Source organism: Staurois parvus, unplaced genomic scaffold (assembly GCF_062004578.1).
Source record: "Staurois parvus isolate SC_StPar_1 unplaced genomic scaffold, SC_StPar_1.0 ptg000818l, whole genome shotgun sequence".
Classification (NCBI taxonomy): Eukaryota; Metazoa; Chordata; class Amphibia; order Anura; family Ranidae; genus Staurois; species Staurois parvus.
The window spans coordinates 9,225,976-9,249,780 of record NW_028318614.1 but is presented as its reverse complement, the minus strand read 5'-3'; the positions used below and the strand labels follow the sequence as shown (position 1 = coordinate 9,249,780).

Sequence of the window (23,805 nt, the reverse complement as noted above, 5' to 3'; positions counted from 1 at the left end):
GCCTGCTGAGCCTCTCAGTCCTGACCAGAATTTAACTCCTCTGGATATATCACCTGAGCTGCTAATCAGATCCTAACTAACCATTAGGGCCAAGCTCCCCCTAGCTAAACTAGGAGGGTGCTACATAAAGATTCTTTAATGTCTATGGTGCGGTACACAAAAAAAGTGATTAGCTCCTGAAAGGCCATTTCAGTTGACCAATATCTCAAAACTGAAACTGTGGGTTGCACATGACACTTAGGGGTGTATGTATAAAACATTCACAGAGCTAATTGTCCTGTGAAACTTCATGTACATCTGTTCTATGCAAATGAGCCAAAATTGAATGTGAGTGGATATTTTCTATTCGCATCAAATGTTATTCAGTCATAAGAACAGAGTGAATTTGGAAAATACAGCATTTAGGCCATTAGATGGAGCTGAAACTTTTGCTCTACAGAGACTGCAAGAGGTGGATACCAAGTCAAATTCAGGTTATTACACTGCTTGTATTTAAAAAAAAAAAAATTAAGGCTATTTTCACACTGATCCATAGCAAAAACTCACTAAAAGCACATTGCATTTTTGCCTTTTACTGTGTTTTTGGTGTGGTTTTTCATAGGACATGTGATTTAAAAACCACCTAAAACGCAAACCGTGTGGGTGTTTTTTATGCATTTTTGCTGCGGTTTCCATTCATTTCGATGGGGAGGTACTTTTTTTTTTTTTACTGCACCAAACATGAACCATAAATACAGCAAGCAGGATTTTACAAAATGCAGCAGACCCGATCAGTGTGAGGAGTGCCACAGTGTTTTTATTCCGCTTTTTTGAACGCAAAAGCGGAAGAAAAACGGGTCAATGCGAAAGCAGCCTAAATTATGCAGTATATTAATGATTGTAGAGCTGCATTAAGTTGTGTGTTTTACATCTACCTGGATTGTAAGTATCTGAGGCAAATACTTCTCACCTTCCTAACACATATAATACTTTACACAGCCCTAATACAAATATTTACTTTCCTCTTTCACAGAAGCGGCACCACTTTTATGATGACGCAAACACTCAAAAATCTTTTTGTGTCTTACAAGCATGCACGGGTGCCAAGAGGGGACACTTGGGGGTATATTTATACAGCAGTGACTCCAACAGTCAGTAAAAATTCACTGCAGGTGGATCTTCCAGGTACTGTACATGTGTTTTAACCACTTGCCTACCAGGCACTTTTACCCCCTTTGTAACCAGGCCATTTTTCAGCTTTCAGCGCTGTTGAATTTTGAATGACAATTGTGCAGTTATGCAACATTGTACCCATATGAAATTTTTTTTTATCATTTTTTCACACAAATAGAGCTTTGTTTTAGTGGTATTTAATTGCCACTGGGGTTTTTATTTTTTTGCACTATAAACAAAAAAAAAGCAAAACATTTCAAAAAACTTTCTTTGTTTCTATTATAAAATTTAGCAAACAGGTAATCTTTCTCCTTCACTGATGTGCGTTGATGAGGCTGCACTGATAGACAGCACTGATGGGCACTGATGAGGTGGCATGGATAGGCAGCACTGATGGGCACTGATAGGCTGCACTGATGAGGCAGCATTGGTGGGCATTGATGAGGAGGCACTGATGATGCTGCACTGATATGCAGCAATGATAGGCACTGATAGGCGGAACTGATAGGAGGCACTGATGGGCAGCAGTGACTGACGGCACTGACTGGTGGCACTGCAGGGCGACACTGCAGGGTGGCACTGCTGGGCTGCACTGATGATCAGGGCACTGATCAGTGAGATTATCAGTGCGGATGTCCTCTGTGACATTTGCCAGTTATCGGCAGTACTTTCCTCACGATCTGCTGTGTCATTGGACCGGGCCAGGTGCTCCCCACTGGGGGCACGTTCTGGGAAGACATCATATGACGCCCCTTCCCAGAACTGGACAACTGCACTGTAGCCATCATTCGGCTATAGCACGGTTGTAAAGTGGTTAAATGACAGTGATCAATTCAACACCAGTGAATGTTTGGTTAAAGTCTCATTTTCTGCTTTATAATCAATCAACCAGACATCCCCAATTTCTTTGGACAGTCCCCAATTTTAGGGGGCTATCTTTGTGAAACAAATTCCCCAATGTTGTCCCCAGTAAAAGAATGTGTCCCATACTGTTAGTATGTATTCTTGAAGTTTGTTATTGACACTTTATGCCACCTGCATATCGATTGGCACTTATGTTTTCTTTTTGATATATCAAGCGGGGCCAACTATAGGCCATATTCTTTTATGTATATGTCTACCTTTCAAATCTTTGTAATTTCTTTTTCAATAGATACTACTGAAATAGAAGAATGTGTCCCTGATTTCTTTTTTAGCTTTAATAGTGGTGTCCCTGGGCCAGGAGGCTGCAGGGTAATACATTTTAGCAATATTTCTGTGACTGGCCTGGAGCAGGAGGAGGGAGTGATAGGGGTGTGGCTACCACTGCCTGTGTCCGGGATTTTGATGATGTCACATGGCAATATTACAGTTAGGTCCATATATATTTGGACACATGCACAATTTTCATACTTTTGGCTCTGTATGCCACCAGAATAAATTAAAACTAAACAATCAAAATTAATTTGAAGTGCAGACTTTCAGCTTTAATTCAAGAGGTTGAAGATAAATATCAAGTACAAATTTTAGGAACTGCAACCATTTTTATACACAGTCCCTCCATTTTCAGGAGCTCAAATGTAATTGGACAAATTAATATAATCATAAATAAAATGTTTATTTTTAATATTTTGTTGAGAATGCTTTACTGACAATGACTGCCTGAAGTCTGGAACCCATGGACATTAGCAAATACTGGGTTTCCTCCTTTCTCATGCTTTGCCAGGCTCTAACTGCAGCTGTCTTCAGTTGTTCTTTGTTTGTGGGTCTTCCTGCCTTTACCAAGTGAAATGCATGCTCCACTGTGTTGAGATCAAATGATTGACTCGGCCATTGCAGAATATTCCACTTCTTTTCCTTCTAAAGCTCCTGGGTTGCTTTTGCAGTGTGTTTTGGATCATTGTCCATCTGTAGTGTGAAGCGCCATCTAATCAACTTTCCTGCATTTGGCTAAATCTGGGCTGACAGTATATACACTGCAAAATTCATCCGGCTGCTTCTGTCTTCTGCCACTTCATCAATAAACACCAATGACCCAGTGCCACTGGAAGCCATGCATGACCATGCCATCGGATACAAAGAAAACAAAGAGAGGGTGCACCGGCCTAGTGCATTAGTGTGATGTGCTTTTGTCCTATATGTCAATTGTAAGTACGATACTTACTTTTTATCCTTTTAATAAATATTTTTATGATAATGCACTAGGCCGGTGCGCCCTCTGTTTGTTTTCTTTTTATCCAGTGACTTTGGACTATCCCGGTCCGTTGAGGGCAGCAAGGAGTGCATTTTCCAGAACATCTGAATTGTTACCATAGCCTTTGCTGAGTCCATCCCCAAGCGCAGGAATACAGATTTTGCTGTGTTTTTGATGCCCATGCCATCACACTGTCTCCACTATGTTTTACAGATGATGTTGTGTGATTTGGATCATGAGCTGTTCCAAGCCTTCTCCACACATTTTTCTTCCCGTCATTCTGGTACAGATTAATCTTAGTTTCATCCATTGGGTAGCACAGTGGCGTAATTGTTAGCACTTCCACCTGGCTGTACTAGGATTGTTGGTTCAAATCCCAGCCATGGCACCACCCGCCTGGAGTTTGTATGTTCTCCCTGTGTCTGCGTGGGTTTCCTCTGGGTACTCTGGTTTCCTCTCACACTCCAAAGACATGCTGGTAGGTTATTGGCTCCTGTCTAAATTGGCCCTAGTATGAATATGTATGAATGTCAGTTAGGGACCTTAGATTATATGCCCCTTGAGGGTTAGGGATAGATGTGAATGTACAATATATATGTAAACCGCTGTGTAAATTGACAGTGCTCTATAAGTATCTGTAATAAATAAATCCATCCAAAGAATGCTTTTCTTGAACTGGTCTGGCTTTTTTAGATGTTTTTTGCCAAAGTCTAATCTGGCTTTTCTATTCTTCAGGTTTATGAATGGTTTGCACCTTGTGGTGAACCCTCTGTATTTGCCCTCGTGAATTCTTCTCTTGATTGTAGACTTTGACAATGATACACCCACCTCCTAGAGAGTGTCCTTCACTTGTCTGGATGTTGTGAATGGGTTTTTCTTTACCATAGAGAGGATCCTGTGATCATCCACCACTGTTGTCTTCCATGGATGTCCATGCCTTGTTATGTTGCTGAGCTCACCAGTGCATTCTTCTTTCCTCAGAATGTACCAAACTGTTGATTTGGCCACATATTTGCGTACGCTTGGCATGAAGAGGTTAATCACAGCCTACAATGATGATACACTGGACTCTACACATGCCCTGTGTAGAATGATTAAGTTTTTTTGGGCATGTGTAGCATGCTTAAAGTCCACAACTAGTAAAAGATTGGCTTAGCTTGGACCAATGGAACTATGCATATACTATACCCGGCCGATGCCCCTGGAAGCTAGAAATCAATGAAGTAGTAATCACTACTCCAATGATCTCCACTTGCTTCTTCACCGTGCTGGGCGGCTGCCCTGCTATATTCTGGACATAGCAGTTCAACTGCTCAGCATGCACAGCATTCAGAGAATGCTTTGCATTTTTCAGAATGAATGTAATGTGTTCTCTGATTGGACTAAGTGGAGAGGTGGGGTTGTGATGTCCCATTTTCCACCTTGTCCAGTAAGAGAACAGTTGCATTCATTCAGAAAATGCAAAGCATTCTCTAAATGGCACCCATGCCGTGCAGCCAACCTCCTATGTGTAGAATGCAGCAGGGCATCTGCTCAGCACAGGATCCAGAAGCAAGTGGAGATCTCTGCTGTACAGGTGTTTGCTTCAGTGATTTCCAGCTTCCAGGGGCATCAGCTAAGTATGGTATATAAATAGTTACACTGATCTAGGGTCATTTGACACTGGAACAAACAAGTTCCTTTGCGCTCCCTTATGGTCCAGCTCTGACAACCCTTATGAATGGGCTGCAAAGTGATTGGAAAGCAGAAAAAGTAGGGCAATCACTTCTTTTTTCAGATCACACTGCACCAAACTGCATTGGACTGTGGTATCATGCAATGTGGTGGCCACAAACACACTGTGGCACCAAGATGGTGCACTAAATACTATCCCTTCATAACAAACACATTCTAGTGAGGTCACTTCAAGTAGAGGAAATAAAAGCAAAGGAAAAACAATGCAGCTAAAGCTAATGCATTCAAACATCACCAGTAGATTAAAATAACAGTTTTGCTTTGTAAAAAGAAGTTTCTTTTAAATGTCATACCCGTAGGCCATGCACACCCACGCCTGTCAGAAACACTCTTAGTGTGAATGGCCTCCCCATCCCTCTATATAGAAAGACACACTATGCATTGGGTGTGTACCCCCAGCACCACAGGAACGAGTGCTCTGGTTTGTTCAAAACCCACACATGCACTCTCTCCCAATGTCGCAGCAGAGGCTGAGCTCTGTGTTCAACTGAAGGAGAGAGCACAATGCGTGTTTGTTCCTGAAGCGCTGAAGTGTTTTTAAACTACTGGGGATGCTTGATTGCATGGGTAATTTTACCCCTGGTTCACATCTGTGCGGGTGGTGCTGCTGCGGGACCTGAACAAATACATGCAGCCGCACCAACCACACAGAGGAATGCGGGACCCGCACGTGGGTGCCATTAATCTAATGTCATGCCGCCCGTACTGGAAATCGCAACCATACTGGGACTCTTGGTTCCTGTGCTGGCTGCAATTTCCCAAGTAGTGCAGGGACTTCTTCCCTGCATGTCTCGGGGCACGGGAGTCCATTCAAATTAATCGGTTCTCGTGCCTGCGCAAATCGCGGCCCACACAACCGCACAGATGTGAACCAGGGCTTAGGGTTGGTTGACACTGGAATGAACACTTTCCTTTATGCTCCCTCATGGTCCAGCTTTGACAACCCATATAAATGGGCTGAAAATGCATTGGAATGCAAAAAAATAGTGTAAGCAGTGCTCCATACTGCATTGTACTATGGTATCACACAATTTGGTGGCCACAAACACACTGCGCTTATGGGATGCATTTTGAGTGTCCATTAACAATTCATTGGCACCCACATACACTTTCAAGGACAGTTCACTTGAATTGCGGGAAATGCGCACGGAACATGCCTTTCCCACACTGCACTTTAGTGTGAACAGACCCTAAGTGGAAAGGTAAACTTAGCCTATCAGAAATAATTGTGTCAGAAGAATACAGTTGCAAAGGCTGCTACACAATTACCTCAACAGGACTGAGGTATGTAGCAGGGGCGGACTGACCATTTGGAAACTCGGGCACTGCCCGAGGGCCCGGGGTCAGTAGGGGGCCCCATGAGATGCCCCTGATACCTTTTTCATAGGCTTTTTTGTGTTTGGGCAAGGACACAGGGGCCCCATGATCCCCTATTGCCCGGGGGCCCCATAAGTTGTCAGTCCGCCCCTGGTATGTAGATGTATAATGGCTGCTACTCATCTGCTGTACCTCACAGGTAACCAAGCTGAGGGAATGTACCTGAACAATGGCTGCTACTCACTTACCTCACAGATAACAGGCCTAAGGCCCCATTTACACCTGTGAATTCCAGAAATGCACGCAGTAACATGCAGAAACGTGTGTGAAAAACACGTGTCATGCTTGTAGTGCAAATAATTGCTAAAGTCACCCCAAAGGGCGCCAGCAGGTGTGCAACATACACGCCAAGACAATGGGTAAAAAACTGCCTGAAAATGGCTCACAGCATCTTTGTTGCATTTTTCATTCATAGCATAGCCCATTCATGTGAACAAAAAGCAGGTTCACCCTGTGCTATGTGTGAGTGGGGCCTGAAGGTATATAAGGGCACATTAGCTACCTCACAGAGAACAAAACTGAGGTATTTACAGTAGATCTGAGGTGGCTACTATACAATCACCTCCACAGGCCTGAAACAGCTAGAGGTGCAATGGCAGCTACGCACCTACCTCATAGATAACAGACCTGAGGTATGTACTGGAACAATGGCTGCTGCTCCATACACCGGATATGACCCCCTTTTATGAATTCCTCAGAATGTCTATAAGTACTAAGGCAACTACACAATTACCTCACAGATAACAGGGCGGAGCTATCTGTGGGGACAATATATAGATGAGGTGACCTCAGGTATCTCCCATCTCCACACAGTGCCACCTACTGGCACCTCCAGTGATATACAGGTCACCATATAAGATCTCATTTCCCCTTTTCGTTTCTGCTTTGGCTGATGTGTAGAGTGGGTGGTAAATTTACAGATATGCTAAAGATAATTATTGAGAGGTTATAAAATTAAATTATCGTATCACCCAATATTTGGTCTCCATTCAGTAGCCAAAAAGGCATATAAAAAGGAGGATTTGTGAAAAGGAATTCACAGAAAAGCGGCTACATTATGAACAGAATGTGACACTCAGAAAAATTTCCAAAAATTATGCTTTTTATTACACTTATAAATATGACATATGGGCAGTCGCCCTGGTTTACCATCACCTCAGTATGAGACAATACACACAGACCTAAAACCATTAAAATAACACCAAGACCGGTCTAAATGCATGTGCAACAGAGAAAATGACTACAAGAGTCTAATGTCCCTGAGACACAGACACATAGGTGAACACTTCCCAACGGAGGTGTATCCAAAAATTATACCATAGGTATACCATAATACATGTTATAATATGAGAATACGGCTATTGCCTTAATGGTTATGTCCCAAATAGGGAATCCAAAAATTATACTATGGATACGGATATCACATGTATGCAATTCAGCAAGCACAAAATGCGTCAAGAGGAGAACAATATGCCACAGGCCTGTATGAAAAAAGACAAAAATGTCATATGTATAATGCAATATATTCCTGTGCCGGCACAAGTGGTTGGGGCCCATTCATCTGTATAAACAGCTGTTTCCTAGAGCTCTTAAATGAGAATATGCCCCATTTATTCCCAGGATGGAAGAAAGGATGCAAAAAGCAGCACTCTGCTTGAAATGGTTTCTTCACCACTACATGTGGACTACACACCACTTTCTGTAAGGAAAACAAGACACATCCCAGAAGATCTTCTGCCTGTTGAAATGCATGTGGTATGTCTTGTTTCCCATAAAAAGCACCATGATGTCCCCATCCTGTAGTAAAACAAACAATATGTGGAAGAGTCACTGACAGAGCTTACACTCTATGTAGGATATATAGGTCATATAATGACAGAGGACCATATATCTAATGTCCTGTAACAGTCCACTCACCACCTGTGCACTGGATAATAGGAACGGAAAGGATGTCCTTCATAGGTATTGCCATACAAGGCCAAAAGAGGCCAAGGAACCACCGCTGACATCCGCCGATATACCGCGGGTTCCAGCCCCTTCTTGGCGCCTGTGCTGCTTAGGCTTGCCTCATGGCATGTGAAGATGGCTTCCTCCTAATGGGTCAGCGTGCGTTCCACCTAGTGCGCATGACCGGAAGTGACGTATCTGACGTATGACGTCAACGCGTTTCACCGATGGGCGTATCTCACTCAGCTTCGTCAGGACCATACATTTGCAACATGCCTGTATGGTCTGTTAATGTGTTATTAAACCCAGGACCCTGCATTCTATATATCTGGTCTCCCACAGTACACAGAACATGGAAGTACAATTATTTTAGTAAATATAAACTGCTAAATACCTTTTCTCTTCAGCAGTTAGAGCAGTCTTGTGACTTCTATCAGTGTTCAGCAGAGCGCTGGTTAAAGCTTGTAGGAGCAGTTTTCGTTTTGCTCTAGGAGGATGCAGAACCCCTGACCTCTGTGTAGACAGCAGTAAAGGGAGTGGGCAAGGGGAGGGGGGGGGGTTGGGAAAATAGGGATAAAAATGAAATACTATTTGAGGTGCGGGACTTCGGAGCGTGGGCTGTCCTTCTGCATGACCACGTTGTCTTTTGTTTTATCTTTCTGTTGGTAGTGGAGGGGTGGGTTCCCTAGGGTTCCCTAGACCAGTGGGTTCCCTTTCCCCTGGTTCTCTCCTTTTTTTTCTTTGCATGTGTTGGATTTCCTTAAAGCGGAGTTCCACTCACACTGTAAAAAGATAAAAATCAGCAGCTACATTGTAGCTGCTGACTTTTAAAAAACAGCCACTCACCTGTCCCACAATCCCACTGTGTCCTCTCTGCAGCCCGTTTCACCAGCCACCTGGTGTTCCAGGTGCCAGTATCTTCAGTGTGGGCACCCGGCTGTGGCAGCTTCACAGCCAGGTACCCACTGCGCATGCGCGAGTAGCGTTGCGCTTCCTGAATGGCCCCATAGTCTTCTGGGACCTGTCACATGTCCCAGAAGACTACAGGGAGGGAGGGTAGGAGGACAGGCAATCGCACCGGAAGTGGGAGTAGGTACCTGTCAATCTTGGGTACCCATTCCCCAAAGGTGCCAATCCTTAATGGGGAGCGGGGGACCAGTCTTTAAAGCGGAACTTCCCCTTTTGGGTGGAGGTTCGCTTTAAGTCAGAGCATAGGCAGGCCCCCTGCAATATCCTGCAGTGTAATCATCTAGTACAGTGCAAGTGATCCAGTTACTGTCATGCACAATGTGGCTTGGGTGTGCCTATACTCCGATTTTCAGAAAGTTGTTTTTTGTATAGGGAGTTTTTGGGCTCCAGGGCTGTTCTGGCAAGGTGTCTGGTAAACTAGTGTATACATACACCCTGTGCTACCTACTTTTTATGAGAAATATTGGTTCATACAGTCCTATTTGTTACTATTTGCTTTTTTAGTTTCATATCTTTTTTATGTTTAATTCAGGAACAACAAACTGACTGATAAAAGTATATCAGGAAGTCTAAAAAATATTAATAAAACCTGAGACACTTAAGACTTATTCAGTGCCAGTTTCTTTGTTAGTTTTCTCCATATTATCTCTACATCTTTTGCCATGTGTATTTTATAGAGCTTTATTTAACTGAAGCCTCCAGAAAGGGGAGAAAGAATGAAAAAAACACCCTGCTGCATTAGACATTAGACCCTAAATCTCCTTTGATTAATACTATATTAGGGGAGAATTTAGCTAGACTCCAATAAGGCAGGGATATTAAACACTATTAACCACTTGCCTACTGGGCACTTTTACCCCCTTCCTGCCCAGGCCAATTTTCAGCTTTCAGTGCTGTCGCACTTTGAATGACAATTGCATGGTCATGCAACACTGTAGTAAAGCAAACTTTTTATAATTTTTTTGAGACAGATAGAACTTTCTTTTGGTGGTGAAGAAAAGCAAAAACAGGGCACACTCTCTTCGTGCATTACCATGGTGAATCACGAGTTTATTGAAATGCATGAAAGTGCATACTCACAAACCAAAGGATATCAAAACAGAGACAAAGCGTCAGTGGTGACGGTCCCAAATGATGGGAGACTCTTGATGAAGTAGGCTGACGCGTTTCGGGAGACGTACTCCCTTCTTCAGAGCTAAAATATACGCCTGCTGCTCCTCCTTTATATTTCAGCTTTGAAGAAGGGAGTACGTCTCCCCAAACGCGTCACCCTGCTTCATGAAGAGCCTCCTGTCATTTGGGACCATCACCACTTGCTCTTTGTCTCTGTTTTGATCTCCTTTGGTTTGTGAGTATGCATTTTCATGCATTTCAATAAACTCGTGATTCACCACAGTAATGCACGAAGAGATTGAGCCCTGTTTTTGCTTTTCTTCACCAGTACCAAGTTTACCTGCACTTTCAAGGGCCACACCTCAGTAAATGACAGTCACAGTACCCCTAGTCATCATGACGATTTGAGCGTTGTTGTTTTTTTTGGATTTCTTTTGGTGGTATTTAATCACCACTGGGTTTTTATTTTTTTTGCTAAAAAGACTGAACATTTTGAAAATTTTGAAAAAAATTGTTTTTTCTTAGTTTCTGTCGTAAAATTTTGTAAATAATTACTTTTTCTCCTTCAATGATGTGCGCTAATGAGAAGGCAGTGATGGGCACTGATAGGCTGCACTGATGGGCACTGATAGGCGGCACTGATGGGCACTGATAGGTGGCACCCATGGGCATTGGCAGGCATCACTGGTGGGTATTGACAGGCATCACTGATGGGCACTGAAAGGCAGCACTCATGTATGGCACTGATAGGAGGCACTGATAGGCTTTACTGACTGGCACTGATAGGCAGCACTGAAAGGCAGCTCTGATGGGCACTGATATGTAGTATAGATGTCAACTGATATGTGCCATTGATGTGCACTGATGGGCACTGGTATGTGGCATTGTTGGGCATAAACAGGTGGTAATTATGGGCACTAACAGGTGGCACTGATGGGGCTCCACTGATGATAAGTGCTCTGATTATAAGTGAATATGTCCCCTCTGAGGAATGCCGCTTACCGGCTCTCTTCTGCTCACGTGTTGTCAACGTGAGGAGAGGACTGCCGATAACTGGCATTTTCTGTTTACATGCGATCAGCTGTGGTTGGGCACAGCTGATCACATGATAGTGCCTATGTCATCGGCTCCTCATATGACGTCCTCCCAGAACGAGAGAGCAGTCACTTGTCCATCATTTCCTTATATGGCAGGTGACAGGTGATTAAACCAAAGAAAATCGCATCATCTATGGCCTGTCTTAGTGTGGCTCCTCTATCTACATACGGGCAATGGAGAAACCAATCTAGAACAGCAGCAATATCTGGAGAGATAGGTGTTTAATGGACCAGTAGATTTAGATGGACTTTCCATCAGTGGATAACAAAATAATGCCCAACTCTAGATAACACTTTATTCAGTTACATAAACTGTTTTTTTCCTTTTGGGGTAGGGGGGGTTTTACATAAATGAATAAAAGCAGATCACTGTAAGCACCCCTGTCAGTGTTCAATGGATCGTCTGAACCCTATAACTTCCACTTATATGTGCTGGACAGTTTGGTCTGATAAAAGAAGTTGAAAACTAACAAAAGGATCAACAGGTAAACTGCTGTGTTGATTTTAGTGGCAGACCACTTCATATATGTAATTTTTTATTTTGCATTTAGTACCACTTTAAAGTGAATATGTACATAGAATTTTCCAGCACTTCTGAGTATGATGGAGCATGTGTATCAGTAGCAGAACTATTCAACAAACCTGTTGTAGTGCTCTAGATGGGAGGATATGATTTTAAAAAAAATAAATAAAAAGAAACAAAGACTGCAGAAAATAATTTTCCTTTTGAAAAGGAGTTTCACAGTTTACTGGCCAGCTTTCCAGAACACCCATGGAGACACCTAATCCCCCTAAAATGCTGGGTACAATTCAGCTTGCAAGATGACTGACTCTGGACCACAGAGGGGTGAGACTGCTGGGGAAGAAGAGGGTAAATATTGCAACGATATCAGCTTTATTTATTTAAGCACTTGCTTGGCAAATTATTTTTTAATATTAGTGCTGGGCTTTAATGCAGGAATCAGGTGACAGCACACATCATACATGAACTCTGAAATTTGTGCAAAAATAGGACAAGCATGTAGGCAGGTGCAGTCCGTTTCCTCCACTGTAGGTGGCACTTGACTGGAGCAGTACTGCAGATGGAGAGAAAATGAAGAGAAACCTAGTTTCTCTACGATTTCCTTGGTCTCCTGGAGCAGCATTCCATTGGCTATGCTGCATCCAGGTGATCCTGGTGGCCATCTTGGGTCAAGCAGAGTCTTTTTAAGTCCCTGCCCCCAGGTGTTGGCACGCATTTGCGAAGCAGCTGATGTATAGAAAGCTCACCCGTCTGTCAGGGACAGTACTGGCAGTAGGGAAATGTTCCAGAGGAGTAAGGAAAGAGTAGGGCGTACACCTATACTTCCACAAGCTCCCTCTTGGGTTGAACAAGCCATGACTGACTCCACCTTCCTTGGCAAGAGCTCTCTTCAGCTCGGGCCTACCACAACTGACTCTCCGCTGCATTGACTGTGGGTTCCCAGAAGGGTGTTCAACTCCACCAGGCTGTTGTAACAGCTTAATAAGTTTCTCAATACATTGCTTTTTGTGCATCCTGAACTTCGGTGTCATTACTGCTGCCACACCGCTCAACTACCCCACAAGCAGAAGACAAAAGACTAGTCACCAGAATGGCCTGTAGCATACATCCTGCTGGTATTTTCCCCATTGCTAACTTACTATGCATTTTGCTGCCACACATCAGAACTGCCCCCCTGTTAACTGATGATCTGATAACTGATATCTGATAAGAAGCAACAGCAAGTGGAACAAGCAAAGATCCGCAGAATCAATGAAGTAGAAGCAGGAAGATGCATGCTGTGCAAGTCCTCAGATACAGATTCCTCTTCAGCAAGCAGTATAGTAATGACATCACCAAATGTCACTTCAAATCCCCTGAGACTTGAATCCACACTTATCTCACTCAACAGATAAACAGCTATGTGACTGTAGGCAGAAGAGTACCTAAGCACATTCACAAAGCAGAAAGTTCACTGCTATTTTTAAGGGAAAAAAATGAAAAAGGAAGGTTAATTTTTCAGGGCACGTAAATGCACTTAACATTTCTAGAGGTTCCTTGTAACATAACAAATCTTCCGTTTTTAAGTTTAGGTCCACCTTAAAGCAGAATTAAAATTCACAATTTTTTTTTAATGCCCCCCCTCCCCAGGAACTATTAGCCAAAATGTGCTGGTATGCACAGCACCGTAGCACATTTTGGCAGACTAACTTATCAAACAATCTCCTACAATGCTGCTCTGTTAGTGCTTACATTGGTGACGGGTGCTTCCTTCCATTTTCAGGCTATTACAGCCACTTGATTGTCTGGGTCACAAAGTCCTCACTCCCGCACATGCACACAAGAGTCACATAATCACGACACAGAGCCATGCCATAAATGTACGCTGAGCTGAACAAGGGAAGCTCAGTGTACAGTAACAATGACAGGCAGAGAGAAGACGGTATGACAGAACAGACCAAAAGGGTCTCATTTGTCATAAAATCTCACGTCCGTGGGTTTTTTTTATGGTTCAACTTCACTTTAAGTAGTTCTATAGAGCACACTAGGGGCCCTGAAACCCAGGGCACTCAACTATGGAAATACAACTGCAACTAGGAAGCGATGAGCAGCCCCAATGATCCAGCCCATCACCAGTGAACGTGATGGACAGTCCTCAATAACTGCACCCAAAAAGTACACTTTGAAAACATTTTTACAATGACCATAAATCTATTTCTTTATACATCTTTCATTCAATTTGGTATTGCTGTGTAGTTCCTGTTTTTCATGTGTTGCATATGCATATGGTCAGTTGTATACTGATGGTGGGCTGGTGGTGGGTGTGCTCTGGCCAGCAGAGCTAAAGGAATGGAAAGGGAGAGCCTCTTCTGTTAGATAGATAACCACTGGCACCAATGATCTACCAATATGAGGGGGTCCTATAATGATCACTGGTGTAAGTGGGCTTTTCCTCATTCAGCCCATATAAGGGGCACTTTTCTACTGCCCATCAATGTAAGGTACACTACAATTTGCACTGTCTGCAATTCTTTTCTGTCCATCATTATAATTAATTTCACTTCATGATTGTTACTGGAAAAATGGTTTTATAGAGGAGGGGGGTTGGAAAGTTTGCTTGGTAAACCAAGAAATCCCTCTGATTACAACGCAAAGAGCTGCTGAAATCACCCTTAGCTGGATTGTAATTGCCAGGCAACCACTGGACAGCACTATGCAACCTCATGTGCGAAAAGTATTCATCTATCAGAACTATGCTGTATTTGCGGTCTGATTTTTGGTATACAAACTAAGGAGGGCTGGGGGCCTCATACAGGTTTTTTTTTATTCATAAAAAGGTACAGCTGTACTTTAGTAAAGTTTAACACAGAAAACCATGTTGTGAAAATGAACGCTAGCAAAAATGAAATGCTGTCTCTAGACCTACACTGACACCTACAGTTCATTCATGAAGCAACCAGACCTTATTTAGATTTTTATTACTTTCTGTAAATGTTCAATTGCTGAAAAACAGGCCGGACTTCATGCTCACTTTAAAAAGGAATGGGCTCCTCCAGGCACACCTGCCCTTAATCTATCCATTTATACATGTGCTCCTACTATGGAGGCTTTGGAAATTTTAGTTAGGTCCACAGTATACAGAGGACCCTTGATGTGGGACTGTGGCTTATGCATGTACGGGTGAAACTCAAAAAATTACAATATCGTGCAAAAGTTCATTTATTTCCATAATGCAACTTAAAAGGTGAAACTAATATATGAGATAGACTCATTACATGCAAAGCAAGATAGTTCAAGCCGTGATTTGTCATAATTGTGATGATTATGGCTTACAGCTCATGAAAACCCCAAATCCACAATCTCAGAAAATTAGAATATTGTGAAAAGGTGCAATATTCTAGGCTCAAAGTGTCCCACTATAATCAGCTAATTAAGCCATAACACCTGCAAAGGGTTCCTGAGCCTTTAAATGGTCTCTCAGTCTGATTCAGTAGGAATCGCAATCATGGGAAAGGCTGCTGACCTGACAGTTGTGCAGAAAACCATCATTGACACCCTCCATAAGGAGGGAAAGCCTCAAAAGGTAATTGCAAAAGAAGTTGGATGCTCCCAAAGTGCTGTATCAAAGCACATTAATAGAAAGTTATGTGGAAGGAAAAGTGTGGAAGAAAAAGGTGCACAAGCAGCAGGGATGACCGCGGCCTGGAGTGGATTGTCAGGAAAAGGCCATTCAAAAGTGTTGGGAACTTTCTGTTGCTCAGTAGTCCAAAGTCCTCTTTTCTGATGAGAGCAACTTTTGCATCTCATTTGGAAATCAAGGACCCAGAGTATGGAGGAAGAATGGAGAGGCACACACTGCAAGATGCTTGAAGTCCAATGTGACGTTTCCACAGTCTGTGTTGATTTGGGAAGCCATGTCATCTGCTGGTGTTGATCCACTGTGCTTCATTAAGTCCAGGGTCAACGCAGCCGTCTACCAGGAGATTTTGGAGCACTTCATACTTCCTTCCACAGATGAGCTTTATGGGGATGCTGACTTCATTTTCCAGCAGGACTTGGCACCTGCCCACACTGCCAAAAGCACCAAAACCTGGTTCAATGACTGTGGGATTACTGTGCTTGATTGGCCAGCAAACTCGCCTGACCTGAACCCCATAGAGAATCTATAGAGCATTGCCAAGAGAAAGATGAGAGTCATGAGACTGAACAATGCAGAAGAGCTGAAGGCCACTATTGAAGCATCCTGGTCTTCCATAACACCTCAGCAGTGCCACAGGCTGATAGCTTCCATGCCATGCCGCATTGAGGCAGTAATTGCTGCAAAAGGGGCCCAAACCAAGTACTGAGTACATATGCATGCTTATACTTTTCAAAGGTCCGATATTGTTCTATGTACAATCCTTGTTTTATTGATTGCATGTAATATTCTAATTTTCTGAGATTGTGGATTTGGGGTTTTCATGAGCTGTAAGCCATAATCATCACAATTATGACAAATCACGGCTTGAAATATCTTGCTTTGCATGTAATGAGTCTATCTCATATATTAGTTTCACCTTTTAAGTTGCATTACTGAAATAAATTAACTTTTGCACGATATTCTAATTTTTCGAGTTTCACCTGTATTTGCAAATGTGTGCAAACAAAAACCCTCTGTTTTTAACGCAAACTGATAGACAGGGCCAAATTGGTTGTTTCGCAGGCTGGCTGGTAAGTGTTGCTGGGGAACCCTTTGTTAGTTTGTGATGTGCTTTGCCCCTCCATTTGCACCTTAGTGCTAAGGGTGGTTATAGGTTGCGACGGTTGCCATTTTTTGTGTAGGTGGCTAATTTGGATGCAGGAATGCACTGGATGCCTTTCCTGTTATTTTGTATAGCTTGGCGTCACGTGTGTCCCTGTACCTTTAAGGAGGTATAGGCTCCTCCAGGCACACCTGCCCTTAACCTATCCATTGTTTGCAATGTGCATTACCCTTCTATGTGCACCTTACTGCTAAGGCTGTTTATAGGTTGGGACGGTTGCCATTTATTGTGTAGTTGGCATTAGAAAAGAGTGAATATCTCCTAAACGTGCACCGTTTAGGAGATATTAATTTTTCTTACATGTGAGCTTTAGTATAAACTTGCCTGTAGGTAAAATTAAAAAGAACGAGTTTACTACCACTTTAAAGCACAAAGTACATCCCAAGAAAATATTACTTCCTCCTACCAATACAATTCCCCTGCCACCCCCAGCACAAATTCCCCCCTCTCTGACCAATGGACTAGGTCCAGTTGCCTTAGGTCCAGTAATCATCAGACCTAGGCATTGCATTGCATCTGCTATTCAGCTGATGAGTGGCTAAGGTCCCAGCACTGCAACCTCCTGTGCTTTTTTACTTCAGGTACCACCTTCTGTCCTTATCCACTGCCAAACCTGTAGCACAGACATGAGAAAAAGATTCAGAGCACAAGGTAATGGTTTACAATCACTTTAACAATAGAGTCCTTTAGACCTCTTTATTATTCACTAATAGAATATTTTAAAAATAAAAATAATTTTTAAAAAATGTGTACGGGACCTTAAAGGTTAAGTTCTCCCTTTCACAAAAATAATAAATGCACATCTTATTTTCAGGTAAAAAAATGTGCACTTACTATTTTTTGTTGTGGGAGCCTCGAAAGCATTGCACCAGCGCTCAGCAGACCTGTCAGTGTTTCTGTGTGCTCATACATTGTACGGTCAATCAGATACTCACTGACAGAAAGAATCAATGAACTACCACAGAGCTCAACAACACAATGGTTATTCATTGAGGACTACAAGCCAACAAAAGTTTTCCATTTACAGAATATTGTGATGATGAAGATAGGCAGGCAGAGCCCATGGCTGCATTAAAAAAAAAATATTGACGGCTAGCTTCTCACCCACTAGCTGTCAAAGTGGGGGATTGGGGGGGATCAGGGGCAGATCCTTTAGGAAAATATTACATGTTACACCCTGAATATGGGTGTAACATGTTACAAAAGGTGAACTTATCCTTTAAGGGCACATCGAAGACTAAACAACTACAGTCAAAAAGAAGAACAACGTCATAAAAAATCAGAGATGTTATTCAAATCATATTAAAACATCACATATATAAGCAGCATGCCTGATCCAAGGAATATTACACCCTTGATACAAAACCCATTGTTGTTATAGCACTCCTATTTGCAGATCGTACAATAATCATATTGTAGCGATTACCCCCACATGAGTTGCTGGTGATGATGGGTTCTCTGTTCTGCACCACTCTCTGAATTGATTTATCCACAATGACACATATGGTTACATGCTGAAGGCCTGTTCACACCTGTGCAACTTAGTGTTAGTAAAATGCCACTCTATAATAATGTACAGAAAAAAAGGCCACAAACAACTTGGTGAGAGAATATTTAGATGTATGAAGGCAATGCAATTAAACTGCGTAAATCAATGAACAGGCTATCAAACAGATTTAAAGATATTGTACTAGATAAATGATCACTGACCCATAAACTGGCAATCTATAGAACCATAGCTTACATATGTTAAATTGGATTATAATTGGTGCAAAAAAGGATTAAAGTATCAGCATGATCTGACCCAAGAAATAGAGGTCCTTGTGTGCACACTATGCCTACAGCCCCAATAGCTGGTGGGCACATGCGTTCCTGAGACAGGGATAGCCCTGAAGATGGCTGCAATGTACCTGGAATGTCAGCTGTGACTGACCTATGATGGGGTCCTTCTGTAGGTGGTGCATATGTAGCTGTCCCTTTAATAGAGTGCAGCAGAAGGCTAGTGGCCTGCTAAACAAAGGAGGGTGGGGGGGGGGGTCTCTCCTGCATTAAATGTGTCAGTGTTGAGATAATGGCAGATGTTAAGCTCACCGCTCCAGGTACACAGGAATCTGTTCCAGATTGCTTTGTGGTCTGCAATCCTCTGAAGTCAGGTCTCACAAGGCTTAGTCTCTCTGCTCGGATACTCACAAGGCTCATAGGTCTTAGCCTTCTGGTCCCTTTCTTTCAGATGTAGGTAAACAGGCACATGCAGCAGGCTGTCTTTCTTAGGCTCATCACATGAGACTCTCTGCATCTGTCCCTTTAGTGCAGGCCCAGCAACAGGTCCACTTCGTTCAGCTTCTCCTCAACAAAAGACCCCAATTTATCTAAAATGCCGTTTTCTAAAATGCAAGGATGTGTGCCTCTTGTAGTCCAAGCTCCCATTCACTTCCATTGTACAGCCTCCTTTAAAGTGGAGTTCCACTCACCCTGTCAAAAATTAAACGTCAGCAGCTACAAAAACTGTAGATGCTGACTTTTAAAAAACAGCCACTTACCTGTCCCTCGGTGCCTTGGTGTGTCCCCCCGCAGCCCTGTATTCCAGGAGGCCGGCATCTTCAGTGTGGGCACCCGGCTGTGATAGCTTGTGGCTTCACAGCCGGGTACCCACTGCGCATGCGCAAGTAGCGCTGAGCTTCATGAATGGTCCTGTAGTCTTCTGGGATCTGTCACATGTCCCAAAAGACTACAGGGAGGGAGGACACCTTCTGCTTCCGATCGCCTAGGTGATCGGTCTGGAAGTGGGAGCGGGTACCTGTCAAATTGCGGTACCCGCCCCACAATGTTGCCAATCCTTAATGGGGAGCGGGGGAGCAGCCCTTAAAGTGGAACTTCCCCTTTTGGGTGGAGCTCCGCTTTAAGTACTACATGATCCTCTGCTACACAGCAAGTCTCCTTCTCTGATGTTCCCATTGGCTCTGACTCCATTGCCCCCCTGCTGCCCAGGGGGGAGGGGGTAGAAGAAGAGCTGGCAATTTTAAACAGATTCCACTCCAGTCCCTCTATGCATCAGCAATGAGGGAGGATGTGGGGCATGTAGGGGGAAAGTTTTACAAGGATCCAGCTCGCCCTGCATACAGCTGGGGAGCGAGGGAGGGGAGAGAATCATCTGAACATCACACAGCCCTGTGCTCCTCTCAGTTGACAGCAAGTGGTGGTGGAAGCAGCACACACCCCACAGCTCCTCCAGCCACTACAATATCATATCTTGTAATTGAGTAAATATATCTAGGTGGAGCGACCCAACGGGTTTCAATATAAATCTTCCTCTGTGGTTGGGGTGGTAATTCATATACAGCAGCGGTTCTGAACCTGTGGGTTGCGACCCCTTTGGGGGTCGAACATCCATTTCACAGGGATCGCCTAGGAGCATCGGAAAACACATATTTCTGATGGTCTTAGGACCCTGTCATCTGGCCACACCCCTGGGATCACTCAACAGCTCCGCCTCCTCGCCGGTGATTGCCCGCCGGAACTGTAGCTCAGGAGAGGCACACAGGCGGCCAATCATCGGCGAGGAGGTGGAGCTTGGAGAGGAGGAGCCGAGCGGCAGCGTGAAGATCAAAGAAGATCGAGTGAGGGAGTTGCCGGAGCGAGTGAAGAGGAGAGTGGCCGGAGAAGGAAGACAGCTGACTGGTAAGTGTCTGCACCGTGCAGATGGTGCTGCTGCAGCCAGGTATGCTGGCTGTAGATGGGAGAGGGAGGGAGTGAGCCCAGGTTGGAGCAGAGGTCAGCAAGGTAAGTATCATTGGTGTCAGTGGGAGGAATAGTGCCCCATCATTGATGTCACTAATACCAATGATGGGGCACTTTTCCTCCCACTGACTCCAATGATGGGGCACTATTTCCCCGCCACTGACACCAATGATGGGGCACTATTCCTCCCCCCACTGACACCAACAATGGGGCACTATTCCTCTCCCCGCTGACACCAACGATGGGACACTATTCCTCCCCCACTGACACCAACGATGGGACACTATTCCTCCCCCACTGACACCAACGATGGGGCACTATTCCTCCCCCCATTGACACCAATGATGGGGCACTATTCCTCCCCCCACTGACACCAACGATGGGGCACTATTCCTCCCCCCACTGGCACCAATGATGGGGCACTGAAAAACTGTGGCAGACTCTTTACAGTTTGTATATGAGTTACCACCTCAACTACAGAGGAATATTCATATTGAAACCAACCTTTTGGATTGCTCCATCTACACACACAGCATTTACTCAACTACAAGATATGATATGATTAACAACAATTAATGATGTAACAGCAATTGGTTATTGTATCAAGGGTGTAATATTCTTTGGATCAGCCATGTTGCTTTTATATGTGATCTTTTAAAAGGGTTTGAATAAAATGTCTGATTTTGTTTATGACATTGTAGTTCTTTTAAACTGTGTTTATTCAGTCTTCCATGTGCCCTTATACTCCCATCCACCATTGGTTCTGATCTCCTTATGTGACAGTGTGGTGATCTGTCATGATGTAAAAAGGATATTTGGCCCAGAATTCTCAACAAGGCAGACTGAGGGGCTCCAGGGTGCTTGGTGAAGTTGGAAGAAACTGTGTTTTCAGTTTCCTCGGTTCTTTGCAAAACTCTGGGACCTGGGGCCTGGAGATTTTGCAGTTATCTGGGGGGGAGGAAATCTCCAATCCTGGGACCAGGTTTTGGGAATGGCCAGGAGACTGATTGTGCAGGTGTGTGTGGGTCTCTTCAAGAGTCAAGACTAGGGTTCTGGGCTTCATCCTCCCGATGTGTCTATAAGGGAGAAGCCACAAGTGTGCATGGTGGCACAGTGTAGTCTGACACACAAACAGGGCCCAAGCCTGTGGGCTGGAGAAGCAGGAATGCTGTGAAAGAGCGCTAACCATGGTACAGCATTTGTATGTGAATGGTCAAGAGGACCGAGGCATAAAGCCTGAGCAGCGGTGCTGCTAAAGAGAACCAGGACGCTGAATCTTTTTCTTTGCATTGATGGTGGATACCCCATGCTCGGGAAACCTATATTGTATGGAGTTTTCTTGTTTCCTTTATTAAAAGTGGACCAACAAGCCTTTAAACAATAATATCTAACGTGGACTCTACTAACTGGTAAGCACTACCCTGAGCTAAATAACCCCCAAATATTACACTATATAAACATTAGAGATGTTGGCACATAGTAGAATTTAAAAATCCTTTCTAATATTGGTACAGTTTATCAGTGGTGTCGCTATGGGTGTGTGTGAGGTGTGGACCTCACTTGGGTGACACCTGCCAGAGGGATGACACCAGACTCAGACAGACCAGCACCCACATTATCCCTTACCATCTGTCATGCTAGAGGAGGAGCCTGAAATGCCCACCCATACCTCCCTCCGTGGGCGGCCCGCTGCACTCAGAGGCCGGTCAGTGCCCTGGCTCATCACTATGGACACCAACCCTAGTGACGCCACTGGGTGGGACCAGCCATGAGCAGGTTCTGATGAGCAGCCACAGCCCTCACCACTATTGGAAGATCCACCAGGAGCTGTCCTATTTATCATCCAGGTCTGCTATGGTCTCCAGCATGGCTTCCATTCTGGATGGGACTGGGGCCACCATCCTGAGCTGTCTATCCCCTTGCACTATGACATAAGCATGCCTTGTGACTCCTCACTACCTGGGATAGGCATGAGCAGCACCTACACCACCCTAACATCACTCTAGCCACTGCCCCCAATCTTCACTGTGTCAGACAAGTGCCACCATCACCACCACTTGTGGCTCTCTGGCAATGTCAGTGGTAGCTTCACCCTGATGAGGGATGACAGGGGGATCCCCTCCATGGACAACCTGTACAGCCCCTACAATGACGTGACTAGAATGGGGCACAGCATGTCCCCCTTGACAGCTACCCCTCTAGGCAATGGTTTGGGCTCCATCCACAACAGCCAACAGAGCCTGCACAACTATGGACCACCTGGACACAACAAGGTGCTCAGCCCAAACTTTAATGCCCACACTGCAATGCTGGCAAGAGGCAATCAGCACCTCCCCAGGGGGCTGGCTACCCCACCATCTGCCATGATGTCTCACCTCAATGGGATGCAACACACTGGCCATGCTCAATCTCATGGGCCCGTGTTGACCTCCAGCCGTGACAGGACACCCTCCTCTTCCAGGTCCCAGTAGAGCAACTCTGGACAGTTGGATGAGATTAACACCATAGAAGTGGCGCAGAGAATCACCGCTGAACTCTAAAGGTACAGCATCCCCCAACCTATCTTAAATGGTGAGCCATGGAGCTTTAGTAGGTTTGGAGTGTGCACCGTGACCGTGCATTGCCAGCCTGAGACTAGCCAGTCCATGGGGGAAGGAGTGACACCATGTTTTGCAGCACCAGGTGACACCAACCCTAGTGACACCACTGCAGTTTATAAATGAATTAATCTAAATATACAAACCCAATTAACAAAAAAACTATGCAGGGATGGGGCTGAGGTACCCAATCTGGGAGAGGTCACACACTTAGTCGGAAGTTGTATATGATTTTGTATATTGTAATAAGGTTAACAGAGGTGTTTGCAGATAGTAGCTAAAGGCACTGATATTCCAGTAATAAAAGGTAGGATAGATTTTCCCTATGAGGATGCCACTGTATCACATGATGACGTGCATCAGAGGCAGAGCCACATGATGTCATCATGCCTGAAAGTTTGCACCGGGTGACACCGACAGCATGGGGTGACACCGGACCCGCTCCACAAAAGGGTAAGTGGTAAAGCAAGCCGACGATCCCCGCAGGATGGGGGGGGGGGATTTAGTGTGTTAGTTTGCCTTTTAACTTTTTATGAAAAGGTGAACTTACACTGTGAATGATAACTTCACTTTTTTGCAGGTAAATATGTGCATTTTTTTTTCT

General features: G+C 44.2%; 1 pseudogene; it reads left to right on the top strand.

Moving 5' to 3' along the window:
• Nucleotides 1-23,327, top strand: part of LOC149444056 (one cut domain family member 2 pseudogene) — a 36,809-nt pseudogene extending 13,482 nt beyond the window's left edge.
• Nucleotides 23,328-23,805: the final 478 nt, after the last annotated feature.